Source organism: Balaenoptera musculus, chromosome 2 (genome assembly GCF_009873245.2).
Source record: "Balaenoptera musculus isolate JJ_BM4_2016_0621 chromosome 2, mBalMus1.pri.v3, whole genome shotgun sequence".
NCBI lineage: Eukaryota > Metazoa > Chordata > Mammalia > Artiodactyla > Balaenopteridae > Balaenoptera > Balaenoptera musculus.
Genome location: NC_045786.1, coordinates 162969080 through 162992191, shown reverse-complemented (window position 1 = coordinate 162992191; position 23112 = coordinate 162969080). Strand labels below are relative to the sequence as shown.

General features: G+C 45.2%; 1 protein-coding gene across 1 annotated transcript in view; it reads right to left on the bottom strand.

The window, feature by feature from the left end:
* DGLUCY (D-glutamate cyclase) overlaps positions 1–22829 on the bottom strand; it is an 80956-nt gene extending 58127 nt beyond the window's left edge. The window contains 1 exon segment of the mRNA XM_036841277.1: positions 22614–22829. The gene's annotated coding sequence lies outside the window, so the exon portion shown is untranslated.
* Positions 22830–23112: the final 283 nt, after the last annotated feature.

Here is a 23112-nt window from a genome sequence, read left to right as displayed (position 1 = left end):
ACAATGGTTGCCAAGGGCTGGGGGCAGTGGGGGAATGGGGAGTTAGTGCTTAATGGGGACAGATTTTAAGATAAGGATGAAGAAAAAGATCTGGAGGTGGATGGGGGTGATGGTTGCACAACAATGTGTGTGTATTCAATGCCACTGAACCGTACACTTAAAACTGGTTAAGATGGTAAATTTTGTGTTGTACATATTTTCCCACAATAAAAATTTTAAATTAAAATTAAAAAAGGAAACTGTGATTGTTAAGGTGCATTCACATTAAATGTTTACTTTCAAATTGTTGGGAAAAGTGACACAAGGGTTTGTGTGTCTCTTGAATTAAATATCAACTATTCTCTAACTCAGGCTTCCTGTTCCAACTCCATGGAAAGGAGCTTATCTAGGAAAGGAAGGTTTCTTTGTTTATGCTTCACATGGCCAAACATTAACTTTATGACTCTGTGAAAATCTGGGAAAACTCTGTCTGCCAAACATGACTGTGAATGTCCATTCTTAGAGAGTTATAGAAGATTTGAGAGCTTTGCTCTTCAAAGCAAATCTGCTTTTAGTTACTAGGCCAAATAAAGCAATCCAACCAAGTGGCAAAACTCCAAGGTATGAGAGCGCTATGGGCAAGAAAGGCAAACCCTTCTGTTTCATAGTTTGCTTCGCCTGTAAAACTAGAGCACACGTGTTTGCTTATTTAATTCAGAGGCCCTGCAACGCTCGGTCACACCAAATTCCTGTAACCACAGAACATGATATACAGAACCCAGATGCAGGTTACGTGTATGATGCTACGAACAGTAAATGTGGAGAGACATGGTTTCACGGATGAGTCCTAGGGACAAACCAGGAAGTTGCTTTAATGTCTGGTTACCCTTCTACTGCGCAGCTCCACCAATGGCGTGACCTACAGGCCTACTTCAAGGTCACTGTGAGCACCACTTGCTAGTTGGAGGGGTGGGAGACTCCATGCATTTCCACTGCTGGGAAAGGGCTGGCCGTGTGGTAATGACCTGACACACCGCCTGCATACACAGAAGATATGCTGAGCTAAACAGCAAAGCACCTCGACTCTTTGGGGCTCAGTGTCTTCATGTCAAATGCCAGATATGCCAGGATAGACATTACTTTAGCACCTTCCAATGCTATGATTTTCACAATCTGTAACTACCTGGGCAATAATTCATGAGTTGATGGTGGTATGGATTATTAATTTTTTAAAAAAAAATTCCTTTAAGGGTATGTGTGTATGTGTTTCTTTAATTGAGAGTAAAATTAACTTCAATTGGTCAATGCTTAGAATTACTGGTCTCAGAACTATACTTTAGTCCAGAATTGTACTTGCGCTGCCCTGAAGGATGTATGCCATCTGATAGTATAAATGTATGGAAACAAGTATATGTAATAGAGCCCCATTGCAGAAGTAAATATGATGGAACAGATATTATAACATATGTCCTTTAAACTTAACCCTCTTATGCCAGGCCTAATATAAGACAGTTAGGTTTAAAGGGCGTGTGTACACATGGGTTATATTTCAGAAGACGTGTAATTGGTCTAAATCCAAATAAAAACAAGCTAAGCTCCAACAGGATCATTTACATACATCTACAGACAGCGATGCTGAGATGGTTATATAAATGCTATGGGACAGCTCGAGCAGTTGTTTCAAAGGGTCTTTCAGTGCATTAAAGCTGCATCCGGAAACAGTTGTGAGACTGGGCCTGAGTCTGCACTGTCCGAGGGTTCACAAACTGAAAGCACAACCTCAGACGTGATTGATTATGCCCTTCCCTGCTCTGCTTTCAGGTTGAGATCCTCTGAGATTTCATTTTATGAGTATTCCTGGTTACCAAATGTCTGGGACTCAATCCCAGTGGTAAAAACTCTTTATTACCATTGCATAAAAACAGTGACAGTTCCACATCTAGTCAGGATGGGGACAGGGTGTTCCCAACAGTGGGGACAGGAACGCTGGCAGTGTTAGAGGCCACTATTGGCCCGGATGGGCAAAGCCAAAGCTCCATAAGACAGTCTCTGGTATGACTCAGAGAGAAGCTCCCATGGGTGCCCTCGGAGGGAGGGTGTGCTATCCGGGACCTTGGACAAACTTGGTGAGAAATTTGGAAGCCTCAAGGGGCCATCCTAGAGTAGTGTCACGTGGCTGACTGGAGCCGGGCCCTTCAGGGGCCTGCCTGCACTGCAGCCAGAACACAGCAGAATCCTGGGCTCTTCCCAGCGCTCGGTGCATTTCCATGGGAACGGCGGGCTTGGCAGCCCCACGCGGGGCGGTGTGCTCCATCTATTTCTATGGCACCTATCACCATGGCACCTACTTGCTCTGAAAAACACAGGCTAAAAACAGAACATAAGGAAAAGGGGGGCAATCCACTTCCCTGCAGTCACCTTCTCCCGCAGCTGTTGTTATACCTTGTGATTGCTCACGTGGACCTTGCTCACTCCCAGTTTCCGTGTTTTTGTTGTAGTTGGCCTTAAAAAATAAAAGGCTTACTATCAGCATCAGCATCATCTTGGGGGTGATATGTCCCGAGGCTCCGGGAAGTCTGCGCTCTACTTGCTGCAGATAGAAAATTCCTGGGGCGGAGGGAGCCCACACAGGAAGTGACTCCTCTGGGGCTTGTTCAGGTATTGGGGGGAGGGGGGAAGAAGTGGGGAGTAGGGGAGAGGGATGGTGACATCAGTGTACACAGGTGAGCCAAGAAAGGATCTGTGTTTATTCCAACAAAGTGGATCAGACGCTCTCCTGGGAGCACATGACATTCTCTTTGGGGAGGGATCTACAAGGCCAAACAGCTTCACTGAAGGTTTTCCCTAAGTTCAAGGTCACCCTTCACAGCAGAGCACTTAATCCAGTCTCTGGAGTCAGACAGAACTTGAACAGAGTTCAAATTCCAACTCAGTCACCTGCCAGCCATGTGAGATCGGTGGGCAACCTCCAAGAGGTTAATGTACTCATCTGTAAAATGGGGATGAGAAGACACACCCGCAGGCACAAGCCACTTGCTGTGACCTCAGCTGTCACGGCCGTTCCTTGGTTTGCTCATCTAGGAAAATCTGTGATGTTCGAGCAGACACTATACATAAAGCAGGAGGACAGTGTTGACTTCCGTCCGGGAAGGACGCTCAGCACCCCCTCTGCCCCCGGTTCTCCTGGGCCTGACTTCCCGTCCTCGGTCCGATGGGGAAGGTACAGAGGCCCTGTTCATGAGTAGCCCCCCCCCTCCAGACTCCCACATTCAGTAGTGTCCTCGGGCACAACCAATGTAGCCGAGGACAAGCTTGTGCTCTGAAGCAGGTGTCACCATGCAAAAGGGTCATCCGCCCAGACGCTGCTGTGATACAGGACAGCAGAATTCTCAGGAACTGGAGAAAATCCCAGCCTGGTGCCCTGCTGTGGGCTTGGGAGTCAAGCAGCCTTGGGGACTCCAGGTTCCCCACTGCCATCTCTTAGCTGAGTGACTCGGGACAGGTCACTTCCCTTCCCTCTCCCGTCTGCGAATGCCGTAAAGCCTCCTGTCCCAGAGGGAGGTTGGGAGCATTATTATAGGAGAAAACACAGGAAACTCCTCTACCCAAAGTCAGCACGTAGTGGGCTCCCTCTCTTCTAGTCCCAACACTGAACGTTTTCAGGTGGAGCGAATACTCTGTTTAATGAGTAAAGGATTAGCCTTTATAATAGAAGGAAACAGGCTTGTTTCCTGAATTTGCTGGTGGTGCTGGTATACGCTACAGTGAAACTCCCAGGCTCACACAAGGTCCCAGGTCCCAGAGGTTGGCATGGCCTCCTGCAGGGCCCCCACTTCCCTCTCAAATGTTCCATTTCTCACATCTCCCTCTGGAGAATGTTCTGCTCTCCCCAACAAGTCTGTGGGTTCACTCTATCCACAGCTCCCTCCATCTTTTTTACTTTATAAAAGCAATTTCCCTGTTGAGGGCATTGTGTCTCTCTCCCTGCCAAATCCCATCTCTCAACAGTGCCCCATTTCCATTTGAGGAGCCATGTACTTCCAAGGAACTGGTCCCTACTCCAAGGCTCTGGGGATGGAACATGTGACCTAAGCTGAGTCAATCACATAATCCCAACCTCCTGTGTGCAGGGGTTGGTTCATGTGGTCTAGATTGGTCCAATCAGAATGGCTCTTGGGATTCTTCCTGAGAATGGGGGACAGAAGGTCCTCAGGGGCTATAGATGCGAGGCTTGGACTGTTTCTCCAGTCACTTGACTATCATAAGTAAAGTCAGACTCTAGGTAAACTGCACATGAAGAGTACCAACAAAAGCACTGCCAAGAACTATAGCTGCAACCATGATGGCATTATCAACACCTAGAGCATCTCAAACTTGCCATATCTCTGAATTTCTTAGTTCTATGAGTCAATCAATTCCACTTGTGTTTAAACCAGTTTCAGTTGGATTTTCTATAACATTAGGATAAAGAGCACCTGGAACATTACTTCCTCTCTATAGTTTCAGGGCCTTCACCTCATTCAGAGCTCAATTCCAAAGTCAGATCTTGAAGGAAGTCCACCTAATTCTATTTCCTCCTTTATCTCCAGACCCTGTGTACTGTTTATTAAGTATTGACCATATATGTGCCCCTAACAGTAAAATCCTTTGAGATTGGTAGTGTCTCCATTTTTCCAAAGAGGACTCTGAGGTCCAAAAGGATGTGAAATCATTTTCTCCAAGGCTACACATCCAGTAGTGAGTAAGATCCCAACTAGAAATGAGAACCCTGTATGATATGTAAACTATTAATACGTTCTGATTTTTTTCCTAAATATTCAGTTCTTTCAATACCCCAGTTAGATTACAAAGTTCTTAAGTCCAAGGCTATTTTTTCTTCCTATTTTGACCATCCATTGTAGTTACTTGAGAAGTGTTCGTTACCAAATGGTCAAGGGAACCTCCTGCAGCCTGGAACACACTTGACTCAGGCCTGACAATGCCCGGAGGTCTGCTGAGTACTTTAAAAAGTACCAGGCACTGGGCTAAGTGCTTTACATATGTAATCTCATTTTTAAAAAATGGTTCATTGTATTAACGTTATTCTTGGACCCAAGGGTGAGTGGCCTTTCGCCAAGGCCTGTGAGTGGAACCTGTTTAGATTGGAAGTAGGGGATCTATTTTGAGGGATAAACACAGAGGGCAGTGGTGCCTTACAGTGGCACGTGGCTAGGTGGAAAGGACAGGACTATGGGTTTGATTCCTGTTTCTACTTCTTGTTATCTGAGTGGTGTTGGGCAAGTTACTTTGAGTTTTGTGCTTTTGTTTTCTCATTTGTCAAATGAAGATATTGATATAATCCCAACACCTCTCTGGGTTGTTGGAAGATTAAATCATATCAGTCAAACACCCAGCAAAATTCCTTGCATAGTTTTGCTCTTTCCCCCACTATATTTCTTCTTCGCTGGGCACTAACTAGTGGCTGGCCCTCATAGCCATGTGTACCCCCAACCTCTGCTCTGTGGATGGTGTCCAACCCCACCCAGGAGCCAAAGAGATATAGAAGTTCAAGAAAACACTAGCCACAAGGTGGGGAGAAGTTTCCATCCCATTCCTTGCCAAACAAAGATTTGCTGCTAGAAAGCCAGAGCATGCCCAGGAATGGTTGTAGCCCAGGCTGCTTTGTTTCATTGCAAATTCATTGTGTTTAGATGATAACTAAGCCTTTTTCCTTTTGTCTCTGCCTAGTAAGTCATGAACAGTTCCAGATCTGACAGGCTGAGTACCAGGTCTGACTTTTTTTTTTTAATTAATTAATTAATTTATTTTAAAATATGGCTGTGTTGGGTCTTCGTTTCTGTGTGAGGGCTTTCTCCAGTTGTGGCAAGCGGGGGCCACTCTTCATCGCAGTGCACGGGCCTCTCACTATCGCGGCCTCTCGTTGCGGAGCACAGGCTCCAGACGCGCAGGCTCAGTAATTGTGGCTCACGGGCCCAGTCGCTCCGCGGCATGTGGGAACTTCCCAGACCAGGGCTCGAACCTGTGTCCCCCGCATTGGCAGGCAGACTCCCAACCACTACGCCACCAGGGAAGCCCCCCAGGTCTGACTTAGTAAAGAAAGGAAAGGGGGATTTGCTGGGCAGCTCAGTACACATTTTCAATGAAGATGTGCAATCGTTCCTCAGAAGAGCCAGGCTTCCCTTAGTTGTTGAGTGTTATCACATAACCGGTTGATACTTGCTCAGGGCTGCTTGTTAGCAAAGGTGACTGTTACACCTCTTCAGGTAAACTTGATGGAGCAGCACTTCTCTGGGGCTTAGTTGAGGGACAAGAAGAGATAAGATTCCTTTACATTTTATCACTTCTTCTAATCTCTTTTACCCAAAGAATGTGGGTAGGCCCAGCATTTTGTTCCACCCAAGAATGAAGCTTCTGGTGTTGAATAGTTAGATCCTTCTGCTGGAAGGAGTTCAGTTCTATTTATGGGAGGCAGTGTTCTCAAAGTGTAGATCTCCGGGACACCTGCATCAGAATCCTGGAGTGCATGCACATGTCTGCCTCCATAGATTCCCACTGAATTAGACTCAGTATGAAAGACTGAGAACCTTAAGTAGCAGTTAAGAACATGGGTTTTAGAGTCAGATATATATATGGACTAACTCTGGGCTCTAACTCCACTACCTACTACCTGTACAGGGTATTTAACCTCTCTAGGACATTGGGCAGGGTATTTAACCTCTCTAGGTCTCAATTTCACCACCTGTACAAAGGGAATGCTCAACAGTCAAGGGATATGGAACTCATGTGGCTGTTATAAGGATGAAATGAAATAACACATATTTAGCAATGCTTGGCATATAGGAAACGTTCACTATGTGATAATTCTTCAAAAAGTCTTAGGACCTTACGAGAAATAATAAACTTGGCCATCACAACCAGTGTTAAGATCCCTGATTGTATTTTCTATTGGAGCAGGTTTTGACAAGTCTACAGACCAGCAACCAGACCTGAAGGTATTATGAGCCATATGAACTCCACCAGGACTCTCCTCTGAGCCTCAGCAATGGGCCAGCCAGAAGAAGGCAGCAAGAGAGAGCCAGAGACTAACTCTGTAGCTATTAGAATCACAATGCTTACAAGTTAGGGGCATTTACTTGGTGTGTCCAGGTTGGTACTAATTTCAAAAGATACTAAGTCTGGTGGATGTAGGTCTGGCAGCGTGGATCATGCGCCGGATGGGTGTACATTAGTACTGTGGGTAGTGGCTGTCTATCGGACTCCTGATTTGCATAGCTTATTTACTTTAGGAAACCACACAAGCATCACTATATTGTAGAAAACAACAAAACTTAATTGTGATGTAGATATTGAGACAGTCTAAACCAAGAGTTGGCAAATTTTTTGGCATAGCCTGTGAGCTAAGAATGGTTTTTATATTTTTTAACGTTGTTAAAAAGCAGGAGAGGGGGAGGAGAAATAATAACAGAGTGGTAGTTAATTTTATGCGTCAACTTGACTGGGTCACAGGGTACCCAGATATTGGGTTACGCATTATTTCTGGGTGTGTCTGTGAGGGTGTTTTCAGATGAGATTAGTATCAGTAGACTGAGTAAAGCAGATTGCCCTCCCCAAAGTGAATGGGTATCACCCAATCCACTGAGGGCCTGAATAGAGCAAAAAGGCAGAGGAAGGGAGACTTCGCTCTCCCTAACTATTTGAGCTGGGACATTGGTCTTCCCCTGTCCTCTGGCAAGGACTTACACCATCTGACTTGGGCTGGAACCACACCACTGGCTTTCCTGGGTCTCCAGCTTACAGACAGCAGATTGTGGTACTTCTCAGCCTCCATAGTCCCATGAGTCAATTCCATATATCTATATATCTATGCATATCTTGTTGGTTCTGTTTCTCTGGAGAACCATGACTAATACAGAGATGTAAGTGTTGCACAAAGCCTAAAATATTTACCATCATCCTTTGCATAAAAGTTTGTTGAGCCCTCATCAAGCCAACTCAGGAGTTGACTGTTCAGCACATGGTCTGAATATAATTCAAAATCATGCTCCATCAAAACACAAATTCTCATATGCTGTTGGTGTGTTACCAAGTCAGCAAAAACCACCGATCTACTATTCTTATTTAGGCAGGAAACGAAGTTTATCTGGATCCAAGAAACTCTCAGGACCAAAAGAAGACAAGAACAAAACAGGATAGGAAAGTGACAGGCTAATCTAACTCATGAATATAGATGCAAAAATCCCAAACAGAATATTAGCAAACTAAATCCAGCAATGTATCAAAAAAGTTAGTACGTCATAACCAAGTTGGGATTATGCCAGGAATGAAAGGTTGGTTTAATATTAGAAAAGTGGTTAATAGAATTCATATTACCAGATTAAAGGCAAAAAATTTACCACCTCAATAAAATCAGAAAAAAATTAATAGCATTTAACATCCTATTAAAAATTTAAAAACTCAGTTTGACCTAGAACTTAATAAAGAACATCTAGCAAGAAAAAAAATGGACAAAAAACTTACATCATACTTAATGGTGAAATGTTGAAAACATTCCCTTTAAGAGCTGAAACAAGGCCTAAGAAGTCCCATTAATACCACATTATACCAGCCTGTGTAGTAAAACAAGAAAAACAAAGCAAATGGAAATGTGTAAGGATTGGAAAGGAAGGGAAAAAACTTGCAAGTCTTGTGATTGTCAGCATGGAAACCCCAACATTATTTACAAATAAATTATTAAAATTAGTAAGAGAGTTCAGGAAGGTTTCTAGATACAAAATCAATGCGAAAAGTAAATTGTATCTCTATTCACCGGTAACTGCTAAAAAATACAATTTTAAAAGATACCACCTATAATAGCATGAATAAATATCAGATATCCAGGAGTAAATCTAACAAAACATGTGAAAGCCCTTTCTAGAGAAAAACTTTACTGCAAGTTTTAAAAAAAAGACATAAACAAATGTTCATGACAGGAAGACGATATTGTGAATATATCATTTCTCTCCAAATTGATGTATATATTCTAGGCAATCCCGATCAAAATCCTAACAAGATTTTTAAAAGGAACTCAACAAGCTGATTATTTGGAAGAGCGAAGAGCCAAGAAATGCCAAGTCATATGTAAAGAACAACCAACAAGAGTGTGTGTGTGTGGGGGGCATTTCCTTTACCAGATATCAAAACGTATTATACCACCATGGTAATTAAGATTGAAAGAACTCCTACGACCCAGCAACAACAATACCAAAAAATCCAGTTAACAAATGGGCAAATGACTTGAATAGACGCTTCTTCAAAGACATACAAATGGCCAACAAGTACATAAAAAGATACTCAACATCACTGATCATTACAGAAATGCAAATAAAACCACAATGAGACAACACTTCGTACCCATAAGGACGGCTGTTATTTAAAAAAAAAAAAAAGGAAAAAAAAAACCACCAGAAAATAACAAATGTTGACAAGGATGTGGAGAAACTGGAACACTATGTTCATTGCTGGTGGGAATATAAAATGGTGTAACCTCTGTGAAAACAGTATAATAGTTTCTCAAAAAATTAAACATTGAACTACAGTTCCACTTCTGAATACATACCCAAAAAGAATGAAAAGCGGGGACTCAAACAGATATTTGTGTACCTAGGTTTACAGCAGCATTATTCACAACAGCCAAAAGGTGGAAGCAATCCAAATATCTATCAAGGATGAATGGATAAAAAATATGTGGTATACTCATATAATGGAATACTATCTAGCTTTAAAAAGGAATGAAATTCTGATATACGCTGCAATATGAGTGAACCTTGAAGACATTATGCTAAGTTCAATAAGCCAGACACAAAAGGACAAATACTTTGTGATTCCACTTATATGAAGTACCTGGAATACTCAAATTCATAAAGACAAAAGTAGAATGGTGGTTGGGGCTAGAGGGAGGGTGGAATGAGGGGTTATCATTTAATAGGGACTGAGTTTCCATTTGGGATGCTGAAAAAGTTCTGGAGATGGATGGTGGTGATGGTTATATAACAATGTGAATGCATGTAATGCTACTGAAGTGTATTCCCAAACATGGTTAAGATGGTAAATTTTACATTATGTATATTTTACCACAATAAAAAAAGACTGAGTGATAGTACAGCAGGAATAAACAAACATATCAGTAGAGCAGTACAGATTAGCATGACTCAAATGTTATCTGTACACTGGTTACCATCTTTGAATTCCTTGTCATGGGCCCACGATCAGTACAGAAGTGAACAGTAAGCATTTAGAAACTTTCATAGCAATTTTACAGAGCAAGTTTATGCCCACTGAATCTAATAATAAATAATTGAGGCCTTTATTTTATGCATGTTTTAAATTTTTTTAGTAATTAATTTTTGTTATATCTACAAAAATACTGATCTGCAATGGATTAAGGGAAAAACTGGAGTTCAACACAGAAAATTTGAGAGTTCAGAGGGGAAAAAAACCACTCATATATGGAACTTGATTTGTGACAGAGGACACTGCAGATAAGTGAGGGGAAAAGTAAAAATGGAAGTCTATTATCCTATAACAGTCACAAAAATCGAATCCAGGTAGAATAAAGGCTTAAACATGAAAGATTAAATACTAAATATAAAGGACAAGATAAAAGATTTTTAGAAGAGAATAAAAAAAAATTATTTTTGTGACCTCAGGTTGGGAAAGTTTTCTTTGACAAGGTAAATTTGACATGAAAATTAAGAGCTTCTGTTGAAAAGTCACCATAAATAAAATGCAAAGGCAATCCCAAACTGCAAGGAGATATCTGAGAGATATGTGAACATATAAAAACTAACATAGGATTATAATCCAGACGATATAAAGAGTTCTTATGAATCAACTGCCAAATACCAACAGCTCGTTAGAAAATAGGGGAAAAGACATAAATGGGCATTTCACAGCAGAGGTAAAAAACAGACGGTTTGTAAAGATGAGAAGATTCTTCACTTCAATAGTTATCAAATAAATGCAAATTATAACTGTAATGAGACACAGACCATACCTATTGGAATGACAAAAATTAAAGCTGACAAAAATGAGATCAACCAAAATACTATCATCGATTGTTAGTGGAAGTGTAGATTGTTATAATCACTTTGGGAAGATCATTAGCAATATCCAGTAGAGTTGAAGTTGTGAGCACACTTGAACCTAGCAATTCCTCTCATAGGTATGTACTCTAAAGAGCAGAAGAGATGCATGCAATGTGGGATAATCACATACTGGATGATTACACAGCAGTGAAAAGTGAACTGCAGCTACTTGCATCAACACAAAGGAATCCCAAAAACATAATGTTGAATAAAAGAAGTCACAGAAGAATATATATTGTATTCTTAAATACAGCATTAAAAATAGGCATCTGGGGCTTCCCTGGTGGCGCAGTGGTTGAGAATCTGCCTGCTAATGCAGGGGAAACGGGTTCGAGCCCTGGTCTAGGAGGATCCCACATGCCGCGGAGCAACTGGGCCCATGAGCCACAACTACTGAGCCTGCGCATCTGGAGCCTGTGCTCCGCAACAAGAGAGGCCGCGATAGTGAGAGGCCCATGCACCGCGATGAAGAGTGGCTCCGCTTGCCACAACTAGAGAAAGCCCTCGCACAGAAACGAAGACCTAACACGCCAAAAATAAATTAAAAAAAAAAAAAAGAAAGGCATCTGTGCCCTGCCAAACCAAACAATATACTGCTTAGAGATTTAAGTGTATTTGTGTGCGTGTGTGTGTGTGTGTGTGTGTGTGTGTGTGTGTGTATAGTAAAACTATAAAGAAAATCATGGGATGATGAACACACAATTCTGTATAGTTTCCATCTGATAGAAGGATACGTGCCTGGGGAGGAGCATTCAGATATTTCTAAGAAACTGACACTGTTCAATTTCTTAACTTGGGTGGTGGGGATGCAGGTGTTTGTTTTGCTATTCTTAAGCTGAACATATGGTTTATATGTATGTATGACATATTTCACAATTTTTTTAAAAAATTAAAAGAGAGGATAAAAAGTCTCTCGGTGATGGCTAAAAAGCAGAAAGAGGGTCAGATCCCCGGAGGGTGAAGGCAAAAACCAGGCAGGCTGCATGCTCTTGACTAACAGGAAAATGCAAATCAAGAGCCTGCTCAGAGGCCTAGCCCCTCAACACTTATTTTTGTCTCCCCAGCATTTTTTTCCTTTCAGAAACTGCCTTTCCCCCAACCCACACGGGTTGTCATTCATGTGGCACATCAATGGTGGATATATGACTCAGGCCAGCTAGAGTATTTCTACTTGTCTGGCCTCAGTGGTTAATACAGGGATGAGCAGAGGTCCCAAGCCAGCCCAATCAGAGCCATCCCTGCCCTTCTGTTGGAGCAATCAAGAAAGAGGTGGGATTACTATATGTAAATGAATGCATGGTAAGCCTAGACCTCCATGAAAATCAGCCTGAAAATGAAGCCAGCAGAGAGAAAAGCAGAAAGGAGGACTAGAGAATCACAGAAAGGCAAAGAGAGGGGGTAAGAGAGAGGCAAAGTCCGCATTGAGTATCTGGATCCAGCCGTTCCTGATTCCCATTAAGTAGACAGTTGCAGATCCAGCTGCAATCAAAAGTGTCCTAAGTAGCACAGAATTTTGGACCAGGAGCAGGATTTTGGAAGTTGGCTGTGTTGGGGTGGAGAGCAGGGCAGTGCGAAGCCTCCCCTCCGTGACCGGAAAGTTAGCCATATCTGTTAAGCGGAGCAAAGTTGCTAAACTCTCTCCTGTTGAATCCGGTGAGGTTGGAAATTTAGAGGACTTGTTATTTTTTTATTTTAAAGCCAGGTTACTGGGGTGTGTCAGCCATTTCTTCAGCCCTAAGTGAGGGTCTATAAGAAAAGATACACTTGAGTCTCAGCTGGGCCTTTCTGAAAGCAGGGAAAGGGAAAAACAAAGACTCTTTCTGCTGTGGCCTGTAATTCAACTGAGCTGAGAGCCAGAAAATCATTTTTAGGATTGCAACAGTCAAATTCCTGCCCCAGGCTAAAGTTGGTGCAAGCACAGGCTGGGAGAAGGAAACACAGCGGGAGATAGGAGAGGGACCCTGGCGAGGGCTTCTCCCCCTCCAGCAGCTCCTGCTGGGCACCCCCTGCCTGAGTGAAATGCCTTTTACCCCACTGTAGGCAGCTGTCCACTGGGAAAGAGCCTGAGGGCAAATGGCCTCCCCCTCCCCCAACCCAGTGTGTCCAGGGCAGAGGCCAAATGGACAAAGTCTAAATGAAAGCTGGGAGAGAGCAGAGCACAGAGACGGTTGTTAGGGGATAGATGTGGTGAGGACAGGGTCCAGATTCCAGAGCATGACTTGTCTGGGTTCTGGCTTTGGTTGCCAGCTCATGGAGTTATCAAAAAACTAACTTCCCAGCAACTATCTAAGAGTTTGAGAGAGTCATACTGCCAGAGACGTCTCAGTCTAGCAAACCGCAGCACGAGATTGCACAACCACTGGGGCCAGACCCAGATCTCTGGACTGACATCCTCAAACTGTGGCCTGCTAGAATCTACGGTTTCCAGAAGGGACATTCTCTCTGATCCACCCATGGAGGGCCATGGGCAAGGGAGAGTCTTCCAGAGGTAGAGCCCTGGGTACCCCTGGCTGATTGGGGAACTCACATCTTTCAGGGATATGAAGTGGCTCCTTGTCAATCCTCTTCTGCAGGATGTTGGACAAGTGACTGGAGCCTCATGTTTCCCCTTCTCCCCTTTACTAAATGCAAGTGGTTTTTATTCCAAGTGTCTTACTTTTCTCCACTATTAAATGCCAGGGGTGTTTGAAATGATCATTTAGCTGTTGGTTAACAGACTATTCAGAGCAACATCCAGACCTGGTCAAGAAGAATGTATATCCGCTAGCTTTGCTTTTATGTGGATAGCCTGTACCATGTTCCAGGGGGCGCATTTCTGAAATTGTATGGGAAAAGGGCACAGATGGATGCTAGGAAGTCCAGGAGCAGAGTGTCGTGGTTATCTATTACTCTTTCTGCCCTGTAATGGGTTGAATTTTGTCTCTACTCCCCACAGCCCCAGCCAAAGATATGTCCAAGTCCTAACTCCCAGCACCCGTGAATGTGATCTTATATGGAAAAAGCATCTTTACTGACATAATTAAGCACAGGGTCTCGAGATGAGATCATTATGGATTAATCCAGTGGGTCCTGAATCCAATGACGAGTGTCCTTAGAAGAGGCGACGATAGAGACAGAACAGCACAGAAGGGGCAGTCATGTGAAGATGGAGGCAGGGCTTGCAGCGATGCAGCTATAAACCAAGGATTGCCTGGGGCCAAAGAAGCCGGACGAGGCAAGGAAGGATTATACCCTGGAGTCTTCAGAGGGAGTATGGCCCTGCTGACACCTTGATTTCGAACTTCTGCCCTTCAGAACTGTGAGATAATACACTTCTGTTGTTTCTAGCCACCCATTTTGTGGTGATTTGTTGCAGCAGCCCTAAGAGACTGATACATGCCCAGACGTTTTTAAGACTGTCCCTCCCCTGGCGGCGTTGTCAATCACTATCTCAGACCTAGGTGACCAATCAAAATACCCCACCGCCATGATCACAGTGTTTGGTTTCGAGACAATCACTACAATGGACTGAATGTTTATGTGTCCCCAAAATTCATATATTGAAATCCTAACCCCCGATGTGATGGTATTAGGAGGTGGGGCCTCTGGGAGGTGATTAGGTCATGAGAGTGGAGCCGTCATGTATGGGATTAGTGCACTTCTAAGACCCTAGAGAACTCTCTTTCCCCTTCCGTTATGTGAGGACATAATGATAAGACAGCCATTTATGAACTGGGAACTGGGCCCTCACCAGACACAAAATCGGCCACTGTGCTGATCTTGGACTTCCCAGCTTCCAGAATTGTGAGAAATAAATGTTTATTGTTTAAGCCACCTAGTCTGTGCTATTTTTGTCTTAGCAGCTCAAACAGACTAAGACAGTCACAGGAGAGAGCTGGCCTGTGAAGGAGCTTGCAGAGAAGTAAGCAGAGATAGGAGTATAAGGGGAGGGACAGGTCTCAATGATGCCACCCCTGGACCTACAAAGAATCATGTCTAAATACAGATCTCCCTCTAGACTTGAGTTAGTAAATTCATCTTTTTTGCATGTGTCAGTTTGAGTCAGCTTTGTCATTTGCAAACCTCCCAGGTCCTGATGTGCACATCCTGTGAGGTATCTGACCCCAGCAGATATCCTCAGTCATGTGAGAGCCCAGGCTTAGAGGAGTAGCAGATGTAGAGGTCCCAGTTGGTGATAGGCACAAAGCTCCTGATAGGTCTGGCTCTCAGGGTCTGGGCCATTGGACCTGCCTCGATCCACACAGCTGGACAGAGGGCCTTATTTGACAGGCTCAGTTGATGACCAGAGACTAGGGAGAATCTCATCTATTGCAGAGAGCAGATTCGGCAGCAAGTACATTTCAAGTACAGTACGTAACACTGTATCATAACCAACAAGGAAGGCTTCTGTAAAACATGAAGATTTGTTTCTGTTCCACCAGAGAATCAGAGTGAGTTACAACCAACTCTACTGGGACATGACGGTTTCCCTGGCTAATGCACCATCGCCTTCCAGCAGCACTTTGTACAAGCCTCAGTGTGCTCCTGGTTGAGGAAGGCCACGTTGTTGACAGAAATTCTAATCCACCTCAAATCAACAAGCAGCTACCCCCACAGAGGCCCCAGTTCCTACCTCAAGCCTTGAGTCCTGCTGCACTGTGAACCCCAGAGCCGAATGCAATCATACACGGAATGCAGAAACCCCACAGTAAAGAGGAAGTGGCAGCGAGGAGAGACACATGGTGCTTCCCTTTGCTTAACTCCTTGAGGAGTGAATTAGTAAGGAATAGCTGTTTCAGTGGGCTGGGTGTGCAGCTGCTAAACTTCTGATTATTGAAGCCAAATGATGTTTCTATTTAAAAATCAGACACACGGGACTTCCCTGGTGGTCCAGAGGGTAAGACTCCATGCTCCCAGTGCAGGGGGCCCGGGTTCGATCCCTGGTCAGGGAACTAGATCCTACATGCATGCTGCAACTAAGAGTCTGCATGCTGCAACTAAAGATCCCACACGCCACAACAAAGATCCCATGTGCCGCAACTAAGACCCAGCGCAGCCTAAATAAATAAATGTTAAAAAAAAAAAATCAGACACTCCCTGAAGAGTTGTTACAATGCACCTTAACGTGATGCATCAGGCTCTGTGAGTAAGAGTTCAAAGTTTCTGAAAAAATGGTGGGTCTCCCTTACCTTTTATAGAGCAACTTCTGTGTGTTGGGCAACATGCTTAAGCACGGGAACTGCCAGTGAGGAAAGAGGTGTATGACGTTGTGATGACAGTACCAGGCAGGTATGGTCTGGGAGGTGATGTATGAGCTGAGTTTGGACAGACAACTGGAAGTTAGCCCTAGGAAGAAGGGAGAAGAGGGCACTGCAGTGAAGGCATGTCCCGAGGCATGAACCTGCAGCACGCTGAGTGGTTGACACACAGGGAGCAATGTTGGAGAGGGGCTGGAAAGGTAGACAAGAAATGGATCAGAAGCGGGTCCATGGATATGATCAACCGAAGGAGTGTGAACTTTATCCAAGAGCTTTGGGAGTGCTGAAGAGCAGGTGGGTGCTCTGAGCAGACAGCCTTGGACGGGTGACCCAGGCAGGACTCCAGTGGAGGACAGAAGTGGAGAAGAAGGTCCCTCAAGGGCCCTTTGACATAGCTGTGTGAGAAGCAATAAGGGCTTTCACCAGTGGGAGGGGAATGAGAGGAAGGGGGGATTCAAGGAATTGGAAGAGGTAGACTCATCTGGACAGGATACTTGATTGAATGTAAAAGGTGCCATGAGAAGGAGGAATCTGAGATAATTACTAGATTTCTTTTCTCTGGCATGAGCAACTGGGGTAAGGGTGACATTCCTGAAAATAAGAGTTACAAGTAGAGGGTTAAGTCTTGGAAGAGACTGGTGTGGAGCTTGGCTTTAGAACTGTAAGTAGGAAGAGCGTGTGGGACAGCCACCAGCAGAGGTCCATGAGAAGCTGGGCATTCAGATGTCAGAAGAGAGATCCGTAAGGAGGAGGGAGAGCTGGGAGCCGTCAGCTCATGGTGGTTGAGGACACCAAGGAAGAGGGGCAGAGGGCAAGAAGAGCAGGCGGTGGGACACAGACCCAGGGGACGTTCAGGGGGTGAGTGGACAGGAGGTCTCTGTGAAGGAGATGAAAAAAATGTCCAGCAAACTAGGGTGGGGTGGAAGCCCAGAGAGCAAAGCCAAGGAGCGAGAGGCTCAAGGGGCAGGGGGGTGCAATGGCACCAAGGTTCCAGAAAGAGGGAGTCAGATCAGGGAAGAAAAGCACCTTCTGGATGCAGAGTATGGCTGTCTTTAGTGACTTTAGTCTAGGCATTGATCATGGGAACAGAAACCAGATTGCAATGGGTGATGGAGGACTGAATAGGCAGGTAGGCAGTAGAGATGATTTTTTCAAGAAGGTTGGCCATGAAGAGACAGAGAAAGGGAAACTGAAGAGAGAGGTTAGAAATATGGGATCAAGAACTGGGTATTTATTCCTGTCTTGCCACTAGGTTCTTCATGACCTTTTTTTTTTTCCTTAGATTCCATATATATGTGTTAGCATACTGTATTTGTTTTTCTCTTTCTGACTTACTTCACTCTGTATGACAGAAAATAAAGACACAGACCTACTAGAGAATGGACTTGAGGATATGGGGAGGGGGAGGGGTGAGATGTGACAGGGTGAGAGAGTGGCATGGACATATATACACTACCAAATGTAAAATAGATAGCTAGTGGGAAGCAGCCGCATAGCACAGGGAGATCAGCTCGGTGCTTTGTGACCACCTAGAGGGGTGGGATAGGGAGGGTGGGAGGGAGACAGAAGAGGGAGGGGATATGGGGATGTATGTATATGTATAGCTGATTCACTTTGTTATAAAGCAGAAACTAATACACCATTGTAAAGCAATTATACTCCAATAAAGATGTTTAAAAAAAAAAAAAGAACTGGGTATTTTTCAGACTGAAGAGACTGAACACGTTCAGGTACTGATGAGAAGTGTTGGTAGAGAAGAGGGTGAAGATGTAAGTGAGAGAAAATTGACTGGAGGGAGGCTCCAGGGGCACAAGGGGAAGGGCAGCTGGGGGCCGGGGCACGCTCCTTCCCTGGCATGGGGGGATGCAGGAGAAGAGCAGGAGATGTGCTAGGGGGTTGAGCAGGAGGACCTTGAGAGAGTTTCTTGGGACCTTAATTTTGTTGTTTTATCAAAGGGCAAGTTGGGTTCTCTGTCAATGACGATGACAGACACGGAGGTTAAAAAGAAGGGTTGGTGAAAGAGGGACGGTCAGGAGGAGATGCCAGTGGCAATGGACAGGGAAGGATCTAGGGACATCTGGAAGGGTTTCCAGGCATCCTTGGGAATTCCTCTAGCATCAGTTGGCACCCCAGGAAGGAGCAGGGCAGAAATGCCCTAGAAGTAGGGTTCGGCTGGGTGGGTTCACACAGAAGGATAAGTGGACAACAGTGGTTAGAGAGAATGCAGGTTAGAGAGAGAAACCGACCACCATAGTCAAACAAAGCCGACCGCCGAGTTAACAATAGTCACTGGTTCAGATGTTTAGCACGGTGGTCAAGGTCACTTCTGTGTATAGACTAGATTCCCTCTTCAACAAAGAAAGTGACGGGGGCAGATAGAGTAATGATGGAAAGAGCAGGATTTTTTTTTGGCCGCACCGCAAGGCTCGCGGTATCTTAGTTCCCCGACCAGGGACTGAACCCCGGTCACGGCAGTGAAAGCACCAAGTCCTAACCACTGGACTGCCAGGGAATTCCCAAGAGCAGGACTTTTAGAATCAGCCAGATGTGGGTTCAAAAGCATCCTTACTATTTCCCTCTCTGAGCTTAGAATTTTTGTCTATAAAATATGAAATCCTTTATATTAATCCTCTGCAGAGTTGCAAGGATTAAACACGATGATTAACGTAGAGTAATCCTGTTAGGTTGTAATCTCCATTAGGTGTCTGTCTCGTTATTTACTGCTCTAACTTCTGCTTCTTGTAGGTGCCTGGCACATAATAGGCCCTCAACAAATACAAATTTCCTTCTTCATCTCTTAGGCAATATTCATCATAGCACCTTCTCTGGTAAGTTCCCCTGAGACAACTGGCATTCCCTTCCTTGACCTGTCCAACCTCAATTACTTGCAGTAATGAGAATGGAACATTGATCCACACTTCCTTTTATTGAGTCAGGCTGTTACTTAACTTTGATTTCAGGAAAGTATGCATCATTGGAGGTTGAACTCTAAGACCACAGAGATTCAGGACCACGTGGCTGCCCGTCCATCCACCAAACAAGTGGCTTGGCTTCTTTATCACAGCTTCGTGGGCTCACAGATAATTCCTGATGAGGTGGGGATAAGGTTCCCTCCTCAACACACGCGAAGATGGACTCCAAGGGAATGGAAGGAACACAGGTACCCTTCCTTAATCAGCCACCAGAGGCCCAAGATCCAAGGGACAGTGACTCTCGAGAGACAAGGGATCATGGAATTTACTTTGCATGCTGAGAAAGTTGTCCAAAAATTCAGAAGAAAAAAAATTTAAAACAGAGCCCAATGCTACTCTTGCTGGGAGATTTGGGCAGTGAAGGAACAGGCTGCCCAATCCAGTGGACGGTCAGTCTGACCAGCCTGTTGGAGAGAATCACACTGCCACCAGAGGTGTTTATCTGAAACATGGAGCTAAGAGCCATCCTTGGATTTTGCTAAAGAAGAAATCCAAGGGTAAAGCAGACATCCAACAGACAAGACGTAGAGCACCAATGGGCTGAGAAACTGGCAGACCAAGAAGACATTAATGACTTCAAATTCAGATCCAAAACACATGTCTCTGGCAACATGGCACAGAAACTGTGAACTATCCCCAGTTTCCACTCTCCCTTTCTTCCTTTTAATAAGAGAACTCCTAAGTTTTAGTTGGGCATATTTAGCTGGCCCAGTTAGATAATACATTTCCCAGGCTCACCTGCAGCTTAGTGTGCCCAAGTTCTGGCCAATGGAAGCACATGGACGACCTCTGAATGACATCATTTAGAAGGGGGCTGCTGGCCTTCCCCGTCCTCTCCTCCTCTTCCTCCAGGCAGGAACAGAAGGTGGACGTGATGTTGAGCCAGCTTTGACTATGCAGAAGAGGACACAGTAGGGGATGGGGAGCAACACAGTGGAGGGAACCTGGGTTCCTGAATGACCCTGTGGAGCAGAGTTGTTTACCTGTCCTGGACTGACTAGCATCCTCTTAGCTATGAGGTGAAAGAGGAATACATGTCTCTCCTTTTTTGAGAAAATGTATTTTTGGGTCTTTTTGTTACAACTTAGCCTGTACCCTAAGTAATACAGAACATTTCCCAAAGGAACAGACAACAATAATTTTAGTACTGATAGTAATATTTACTGAAAGCTTACTGTGTGCCAGACATTGTTCTAAATACTTCACATGTATTATCACGTTTAATCCACACAACACTCCCTAGATAAGGGCTATTACCATTTTACAGAAAAGAAGGCGCAGGTAGATTGAGCACTTTGTCCAAAGACTCATGGCTATTGAAGTGGCCAAACCAGTAGTCAAACAAGTGATTTGGATGGAGATCATATCCTTAGTCACTATGCTTTTCAAAGCATAACTTTTCACAATTCTATGCAGCCAAAGAACATGGCTTAGTTTTCCAGACAGCTGTGCCCAAATGTTAACTTTTCTTCAAAATTACTGCAGGACCAAGGGAAGTCATTTAGCTTCTCTGCTAGTTGGTTTTCTCCAAGAGAGCAAAGGAAGGAGACGCAAACTACTTGACCTCACGCAACTGCTAGAAGGATAAAATGAATTCATGTATGTTCAAGAAATGTTGTGAAGCTATAAAATATAGCATAAATGAAACATGGCCTTAAGGCAAGCTGGGAAATCCTTAAAACCAAAATAACAAAATGCACTCAAATTTTTTTTTAATGCAAATACCATCTAGCAATTTGGCAGATCGCCCGGAAAGGCTGCGAAATCTGTTAAGGAGAAAGGTACGTTTGGTTTTGTGCATCTGTCATCCTCAACTGAAAAAGGGAGAGATTAATTGAGGTTAATTGAAAGCGAGCATACCTGTGTGCCTGGTGTGTGTGTGCACATGCACACACACGCACACCGGCTCTCAATAGAAGAGAACCATTATTATCAAGAGCAGAAGTAGCAGTAATCTGCGATGCCTATGGGAAGCAGGCACACAAGTTGGGGCATGGGGTGGGGAATGCAAAATGCTTGCAGGGTGAGCGGGGACTCTGGTGAACAGGCAGCTCCAGCTTCAGCTGCCCTGCTGCAATGTGAGCCTGGTGTTTCAGAATTTTCAGGGTCACATATGCAATACTTCCATTTTCTAAAGATGCTCAGATTTATACATCAAACATGACATGGGCCAGCAGTTGGTTTCCTGGGATCTAGCCCTGCAGCTGGAAGTCACATCTGACCCTTTATGATGTTTCATCATAATTAGGTACAAGCCACAGTTTAGCTTTCTCTCAGCTAACCCCACCCTGCCCTGCCCTGCCTCACCCCAGGCCACCTTCCTCTTCCTTCTTCCCCACTTTAACTCCACCCCTCTGGGCTTTCTCTTTGCCTTCTGCCCTTGGACCTCTCCTTCCCTTCCTTTTCACTTGTACCCAGTTATCTTGAAGACACAGAGTAGCTTCCCTCCTCTGCATGCCAATCAATGCCAACATAATCGCAACCTGCTACCCGCCCCCAACACATGATCATTTTTGCATGCCAAGTAAGGTGGATTACAGCGGGCTCTTGATGGTCCATCACGAAGGAGGGGGGCAGGGGGGCACAGGTAACGCTACAGAGGGGACACCCAAAAGTCACAAGGCTTTGTCTTTAGCGTTTGGTGGCCCACAGGTCAGAAGCCCGCCACGGTGGTCACCTGCGCTATGTTGGTCCTGCCCCCCCAGTGGAGACCGAGACAAGGGGGCTCACGGCTGGGAGAAAGCTCTGTCTCCAGCCAAGGTGGGGGTGACGGTCTCGCCTCCACCTTTCCTTCCCCAGAGGTCCCCGCCTGTGTCCTGTGGGCGCCCAGCTGACTGCCCATGTCTGCGGCACCTGGAGTCCCTGCACCCCCGGCTCCTCCCACCCTCATCTTGGCCATTAGCTTTATCACCTTGTCGCCAGTAAGACTGTGGCCCAAAGGCCAACGGTTACTTCTGACAGGTTTCAGTTTCTCTTTCTTTGCTTTCACATGACCTTGGGTCCTCAGGGCAATGACCTGAACTGAAAGGCCCAGGAGTGAGGGAGGACAGAGAGGAGGCAGGCCACCCACACCTGGGGTGCGTCCGTCATCAGGTGCTACCTATCATGAGCCCAGCTTTCCAAAGCGAAGAACAGACGGGAACCCCTGGGGAGAAGTTCAGGAAATTCTGTGCCCTGCTAACTGGCTGTGCCCTGCGCGGGCTCCGCAGGCCCTTCACCTCCTGCGGTGGCGGCGGCGGGGTGTGCGGACGTCGCCTGGGACAGAGGGGGGCTGTGCTGTGTTCCGTGCCCTCCTGACTTACTGTTTGCTTGGGACGTCTGGACTAGGGCTACAGTTCCTCTCTTTGTTTCCACCGCCTTGCAAAAACGTATGCTTCCCTCAAAAAGGCACAAAGGTCCCCTTTCTTCAGCTCGCCCGCACCACCCGGGTTGTTCTGCAGGGCTCGGGTCTGCAAGCCCAGACCAGCCCCAGCGCAGACTGTCGCAGCCTTGCTCAGCAGCCCGTGCTCATGTGGCCTGTGCGCTGGCCGGTGGCCTCCTAGGCGGGCAGCCGACCCCAGTTCTTAAAGCCGCAGAGCCCCCGGCGGCTGGGCGGATGCTACCAGCCTGTGCCTAGTTTCTCTGCAGGAGTTAGCCTGCCCTCCCTGGAAACAGGGACACATAATGCAAGAGCTTGACTGACGTCACCCAGGGAACTTTGAAAAATTCTGATGCCCCAGAAATTCTTTCTTTTTAATTGAAATACAACTGATACACAATATTGTGTTAGTTTTAGGTATACAGCAAAGTGATTCAGTAATA